General features: G+C 40.6%; 1 long non-coding RNA gene across 1 annotated transcript; it reads right to left on the minus strand.

The window, feature by feature from the left end:
* LOC144049278 (uncharacterized) lies at positions 1-6357 on the minus strand. The gene is made up of 3 exons (XR_013293529.1): positions 5082-6357; positions 3008-3178; positions 1-584 (listed from the first exon to the last, which is right to left on the minus strand). It is a non-coding gene; the product is annotated as an uncharacterized LOC144049278 (long non-coding RNA).
* Between the last annotated feature and the right edge of the window lie 1660 nt (positions 6358-8017).

The raw sequence follows: 8017 nt of genomic DNA on the forward strand, positions 1-8017 counted from the left end.
GGCTTTATTGAAAGGACATTACATTCACTGACCTCCTGCAGTGGTGCTGTCCAACACTATTAGAATGAGCAGGATGTAGCTTGAAGTCATAGAAAACACACATTAAAAGAGGGCATCGTATAAGGGGCAAAACACAAAGCTTCAAATAATTTCTAACATATATGTACGTGGTTAATGAACTTCATGCAACAATTAATTCCTCTAAACACGTGAGTTATTTGACAAGCTGGGCATGAGTGGCATATCTGGTATGCATGTAGGCAGTGTTTGCCTTTTGTGCAACAGTGCTTCACATGTTTAATTAGGTGTCCTTGGTGTTTACAGCAAAAAAGAATCCGAATTAGATCTGTACATGAGACGCCTCGAGGCGGCACACGTTCTCCTTGTCACTCATCATCCTTTGAAGGGGGCCTCACTCGCTCAGAGAGATGCTCATGGGAGAGGATGTGCATGGTGGCGAATGGCAAATTCCCAATAGGGCCCCCTCAATTGACAACAGCCAGGAGCATTGAGGACTCATGCAGTCAAGACGGATACAGCCCCGGTGGTGAGCTTCCATGAATGGTCAATATTTAACGATCTGTCTTAAAAAAGAGAGGAGACACTTTTGGTTGCATGTGACACAATTCAATCAAAGAGAAAAGATGGTGAATGTTACATTCCTTGCATTCTTTCTTGTTAAATCCCTGACATGACACACCATACAGCAACCACCTGTCTGCGGCCTGGTACCGGTCTGCTGGTCATTTGTTACCATAATGCACAGAAAATATGGCTATTTATTGAATGTATATATTTTAAGCGGAGCCTGTACGTCAGCCCTCAACGACTCCACAAACTCGATTACCTTCCAAAGGGCAATATACGTGGGGCTGAATGATAATATGATCAAGAATCCTATTATTATTATGATGAGCAGCTGTGAGCACATCCCTATTTGACCAGACGCGGCTGTGTGCGACGGCAGCCAATCTTTTCCTTCTCTACTTTGGTTTTGAACTTGAAGAGGTAAATGAAAGTAATAGTAAGAAATTGTCAACGATAACTGAATGTGCACCTAAAGTCACAGCTGTTGTTGGGTAGACTTAACTTGGTGTTATCTTGAATGAAGCAGTAGTGCAAGGTATGTTCACAAAAACAGGTAACACAATGCTGTTCAGTCATTTAAACTAGTACCCACTAGGGTTGTGCCAAAAAATCGATCCTCATAGGAATCGCGATTCTCATTTAGTACGCTTCAGAATCGATTTTAAATGTCCCCAACTTGATTTTATTTATATTATTTTATACTGTCTTCCCTTTGTTTAGGTGTGCCTTTATTGGAAACGCTGTTCATGTTGTATCCGATTTGGCCACTTAGGGGCAGTGTGGTTCCACGCGGTCAATCAAGTTATTCCGATAAAAGTTTTTTTGTGCAGCATGGAGCCATTCTTTTTAATGATAAAAGTGCCGCGAGAGTGGAGTCAGACTGGAGTAGATCATTACAATTCCTTGAACATCTATAAATTGAAGCAAAAATCATTATCAATCAAATCATTTTGAGTCAAAAATCATTTTTAATCGAAAATCGATTCTGAATCAAATCACACACCCAAAAATCAGAATCGAATCGAATCATGAGACATTTAAAGATTCCCACCCCTAGTACCCACCCAAGTGATGATGTGGAGTTAGCACTTAAGCTACTACTAGCAGTGTAGCCACCGGACTAAAGCAGTGATCAAACGTGTCATCTTCCGATCATGCATGCTCCACACAATATTTCACATGGCATTGGTGGAAATGCTGATGACCTTCAATGTTGATAAAGCATCACGGCTGGTGTGCCAATCAACCAGCATGGCTTCAAACAAAAGACTCTGAAATGCGCTCAAATGCCCTGCAGCCCCAAGGGAAACAAATGAATATTGTTATCTTTCGTGTTAGCTTGACTTTGTGAATTGGTGCAAGTTTTTTTGTGCTTTAAAAAAAATCACTGTAAATTAGGAGTTTTGTGTTGGTACTTTGAGAGAGTTCCTTTTGCTAAACTATGTTTTATTTATTAAAAATAAATAAATAAATAATAAAAAACATAAATAAATAGTGTAGGCATGATAAGCTGCAGCTTCATCCTATACTTTTCCGGTTGCCTTTATCTTCTTGAACATCATGATTGCTTGACGCTAAGTGCATAAAAGCTTTCAATCACTCTATGAAATGATAGAAATGTGTTTAGGAGTTGCAATTTTTTTTAGAAGAATGACACACAACCCCAGGGCACCTAAAGCACAGTCCATGCTTCCGAGGTCTCATTTAAGGACCTTCCCCCTGCTAGCACACACTGAAATGTACATTAGTGTGATGGAGGACCGAAGCCTTACTGATCTATATCAATTTGATCAATTGGCTCCAGCAAAGGTGACACTAGGAACTAGAAACAGTGATAAGACAAGACAAACTTCTATGGGCTCTCTTATTCCGTGAATTGCATTCAATGACAACATCATTTTTTTCTTTCTTATTTTTTGAAATGCAGTTAAATCGCGATCATCTTTATTGGCCAAGTACGTTAAAAACACACAAGGATTTTTTCTCTGTTAGTTACACCAACATGCAACTATAGTATAACAAAAAGAACATTAAGGACATAAGACACAAGTGCAGAGTCGAAAGCAATGAAGGACATCCTTTGTGTAGTACCAAACATTGACAGCTGAGTCACCAAGCAATATAAAGTGACCAGTACGGCAGTAATTATGATTGATACGATGAACAAATAATGCAGTGTCCTTGAGCACTTCAAATCTCCATTAGTGTATAATGCTGATCAACAACAGCTACAATAATGAATATGATAATACTGTCACAACAAGGATGTGTAAAATTGGCAAAAATAAATAAATTAAAGAAAAAGACGCAAAATGCCACATTGGAATTATGAGTCTACTGTTTAGGAAGTTAATGGCAAGCAGGAAGAAACTATTAGAGTATCTGCTGGTTTTAGTGTGCATAATTTGTGAGCCCCTACCTGATGGAAGAAGCTGGAAGAGGTGGTGATCAGGATGTGAAGGGTCCAAGAGAATTTTGCCTACCCTTGTCTTAGTTCTTGTATCGTGCCAGTCTCCAAGACGTGGGGTGGTATGATGATCTTCCTGGCAGTCCCGGACTGTACGTTGCAGTCGAACTTTGTCCTTTGTGGCTACTCAGGGGGCAAAGAGAAAAAAACGTAAAAGGTTTTGCACCAGAAATGATATTTTGCCAAAAAATAGGGGTTTTTCCCCCTGGGTATGGATGAACACAACACTGATTCAATGACTGCCTTATAGAACTGCCTCATCAGCCTGTAAAAGTCTTCCTTTTCTTCTTATCCCTCAGTTTCAAAACAAAGATTATTACCAGTAAGAAAGTCTTTGGTCAGCCCTATTCTGATTTAATATTTTTTTTGTCTTTTTAATGGTGTGAATTAGGGCTGTTCCACTTTTTTACAGACTGATACTCAACTCTTGAGCAGTCACCGATGCCAATTCCAGTTACTGATACTACTAGTACATAAAATTCACCCAAGTGACAGAAAACCAGAACAGGCACTTCTCAATAGGCATCTGTCTTAGTACAGTAATTTTACAATATTTGTTGTTGTTGCTCAATGCTTTATCTGCCCCCCCCCCTTTTTTTTTTTTTTTTTTTTTTTTATAAATGAAGGATTGCACAATCTGAGGTGAGGCTGCTTGCTTGCTGCCGCACTTGCCGTGTTGCACGTGCATGTATTACAACCGAAAATATGCCAATTCAACCATTTTTACTATTCAATCATGGGTATTGTTGGATTAAAAAAGAAAATATATTTAAATCACAGACCAGAGAACAAAAATACAAACACATATACGCTTGTTGTTCTCGAGAATTTAGAGTAATATAATTAAATAAGGTTAAAAAGATTAAAAAGGTCTTTCTGATTGTTGTTTACATATTGATACTGTCCAATGACAGCACTATTGATACCACAAAAATTATTCTGATACCACAAGGACCAATTAATCCTCAGACATGACATCGTCAGTGCGGCCTTTTAAAGCATGCAAGGTGTCACTCCTTCCGAGGGTGGTGTTAATCTATCTGCCTTTTGTCTCGGTCATCTGTGTTTAAAGCACCTCTGGGAAAGGGTGTTTTAGAATTTCCTTACAATAAAAGCAGCAATCTTTTTTCTGTGATCAGGGCCAGCCTCCTTTCTTTTCTTTTCATTATAGCCCCACAGCTTAATCTCTAAGGCTCCCGTCAGGGGAGCTGCAAAAATGCACAATCATGAGCAAGCAAGGTACTTTGTCGATAAAGGTCAGATCAGGAGATAAGCAAGAAAACATTTTTGGAATTTTAAAGCCATTTTCCTATTTTTATATTGTTTATCACACTAGTTTCCTTCCACACCCCGAAAACATAACCAGTAGGTTCACTGAAGACTCTTCATTGATCGTAGGTTTGAATGTGAGGGTGAATGGTGGTTTGTTAGTTTGTGCCCTGTGATTGGCTGGTGACCAGTTGAGAGTGTTCCCTGTCTCTCCAGCACGCCCATGGCCTTTGTGAACATACATGGTTCAGAGAATGGATGGACGGATGTATTCTTTGTGGGCAATGATAATGACGAATGGCCACTGATGAGGTTGGGAGAATTATTATTTTTTAGACTGTATATGAGCCCCATTACCCTCATGAAAATAAGACCACCCTACAGAAAATGGAATGATCCCACAGTCTCCACAGTGTCTTGCATTCAAATCGTCTCTTCGTGTGGGATGCAGCAGGCGGTGAGTTCTTAAAGACATCAATGGGAACGTAAATGATGATTTTGTCATGACCTGTCTTGTGTTGATTTGGTTTTGATTAGATATTAGTTCTGTCATTTTTGTTGTTGTTGTTGTCTATGTCCGTCTCATTAGATTATTGTGTCCACCTGTTCTTGTCATCTCGGTTCCTTGTGTCTTCCAATCGAATCCCTCAGCCACTTGTGTCTTGTACAGGTGATTCTCGTTGTCTCATCACTTTGTTTGTAGTTAGGCCCCGTCCACACGAAAGCCAGTTTCAATGTATCCTCACAAGTTTCTTACCTTTCAGGCCGTTCGTCCACACGATGGCGTCCGTCTGGACACCATATGCAGGATACTCCTCCAGTGATGACGTAATGGTCGCAGCTCGATGACGACGCATTGTCGTACATTGATGATGTATGTGGCAATTCTCGCGTGACTGCGCGGGAACCGTCTGTCAACAACAAAGGCGGATAGCCGTGTTGTAGTCGTTTTGCGCAGCCTCCTTAGCTTGCTTATGCTTTTGCAACAAAATATTTTGCTTCTTTATTCCCATGTCTAACAAGCGGTGTTGAACTTCAATCACCCGCCATTGTCACTTCTCCTGTGTTCGTCTTTTTCCATGTTGTTTTGATACATGCAAAGCCAAGTTTGTTCTGTAGATTGCAATAAAGTTAGGGGGAAAAAAGTGTTTGTCTTCTTTGCTGATTCTTCTACGCTTTCCGTGAACTCCCTGTGGCTGCGCTACAGCGCCACTCCAGACTTGGCATATACATTACAGCCATTAAACGTCCTCAGCGTCTTCTTTTGGACACACGCAAGTCTTGAAATTCTTTGTGTACAAGATTTGTTTGCAGAACGAAGCCGGCTTTGCTTCCATCTGGACGGCCTTAGTTCCCTGCTTTCGTTCAGTCTTCGTCAGTTCATTGTGCTTGTCAGGTCTTGTTGCTCTTTGTAAGGGATGGCAGAAATGGAACATTGAAACGATCAAATCATTTGAAACGATTGATTCACAAAAATAATCGATCTTTTGGAACGTTCCAAACATCTCCCCACAGCGACATCTGGTGGCCAAAATATCACAATCAAACAGTAGATCAGTGTTGCCAGCTCCTCAGTAAGGAAACTAACTATTGGCTGTCTGTCATCACCTAATTTACACAACTGGCAATCGGGCTATAATTTTAATGGACGCCATAAGAGAAGGTAATAATATCATGGGGGAAAAAAACTGAATAACATCCACCCCGTCAAAAAATAAGTATAGAAGTACAAATGAGCTTTTTGTTGCTGATACTTGGTTTGTTTTCAATTTGGCCTCTCAACATGACTTAAATGCTTTGATGAAACCCCCAGTGCTATCACATTTATCCAAAAACTACATTTCAACAGGCTACATTTCAAAAGGCTTTTTTTTTTTGCGACAGGGCATCAAGTTTTGACAAAAAGTATTAGAGGAAAAAGAATGACCTGCAACAACATGACACCAGTAGCGGGAATTGAACCTGGGTTATCTGGATAACAGACCTTCTTCTCAGCCCATTGTGCGGATGCGTTACCATTAAACCAACAGCCGCGTTCAAATCACTCGAGGAGGTTGACATTTTATCATGTAGGACGATGAATCACCAGGGCAATTTAACATACGAAGTATACTTAGGCTGGATTCATTTCAGATCTAAGACATTTTAATATAGTGCAAGGATTTTATCTAAGTAATCTATCTAAAAAAGGCACTCGCCGAAACAATGTGACGTTTGGAGGCGTAATGGAACGTGAAAGGCAACTGTCACGTGACATCCTGATTCTGAGACCGATTTTGGAACGCGATTTGAATCACAAATTCCGCCTGGGTTCCGGTACGTACCAAAACGCAGTTTTGATTTTGCCGTCACTACTGTTTGTTTGGTGTTTCCAAGTCAAGTCTTTTTCCTTGTGTTGATTTTAGTACTTCAAACGAGGGTTGCAGTTAGTGATGCTACCTCTAACAATGAAGCTCCGAAGCACGGTCAGAACTCGATAAGCGGCTTGTAGTGAAGAAGTGGGCTGGAGCTTGCCTCAGTTGACGTCACTGATGACGTTCGAACTACTTCACTGCTTCATTCTGACATAGTCAGCTGACTGCTTCAGTTTGACAGGCGGAACTTTGTAACTTTGGCGCGAAACTCAGTGCATTTAAGATGGCTCATGGCATCATGTCCCTGTTGCACACGTATTGTACGTTACGAATAGCTGTTGCTTGTTGTTTGACATTTGGAGTTTTTGACTTTTTGACTGATGGAGCCATCCAGGAAGCGTTCTCAAGTGTGTGAGCATTTCGATTCGGTGCCACCGAATAAGGTAAAATACGCTCACTTTACGTTTTCATTTGTCTGATTCAGTGGAGCTTAAATGCTGGCACAGTAGTGTTGATAGTGTGCATCACATTTACAGCTCTACTGATACCAAATTCCCACATTGCTAAATTTTTAGGACAAGTAAGATTTGTCCGAGATTACGCTGACAGCGGTGATGTCATCCAAGCATGTACTATCCATCAGTATAGTGCCAGATTATTCAAGAGGAGCCGTTCTTACTGACGGGATGGCAAATACATAGAAAGTTAGATGATGTCCGCTATGAGTAACATGTTGTCATTTGGTTTTACAGGTGCAATGTTTGCTTTGCCCTAATTGGTGTATAACAACAACACGTCATCAATGCTGAGTCATTACAGAGCCAAACACAAGAATACTCAGCCTCGTGCCAACAATCAAGGTAAGAAGCACCATTTACGTGTATGAATCTTAAAGTTATATTACTCCTGTCAACTAACTGCATTTCATGTAGATGAGGTTCATTCAAAATGAAAGTTTGACTGTCGAGAGCGATCCTGGATTCAGAGCATTTGTGGCAAAACTAAATCTTACTTACATCATCCTATGTAGGAATACAGGTTAAGGCCATGGTGAAGATGAGATATGTCGAGGAGGATAAGGCTGAATTACTGTACTGACCACTACAGTGTCAGCCTCAAAGCTAATATGTGGACCTCCATTAACATGGATTTTTATTTCACTATCACCTGCCATTTTGTTGATGCTAAGGAACACCTTTTGACCACTCTTTTGAGGGTCCATCCTTTTCCTATCAGCCACATAGCTGAAAATATTGGATACTGGAAGTGGAAACGCGGTGGAACAGCACCTATGAGATGCTACAATGGATCCACGAGCAGAGGGAAGCAGTTGCACCAG

This window comes from Vanacampus margaritifer, chromosome 3 (genome assembly GCF_051991255.1).
Source record: "Vanacampus margaritifer isolate UIUO_Vmar chromosome 3, RoL_Vmar_1.0, whole genome shotgun sequence".
Taxonomy (NCBI): domain Eukaryota; kingdom Metazoa; phylum Chordata; class Actinopteri; order Syngnathiformes; family Syngnathidae; genus Vanacampus; species Vanacampus margaritifer.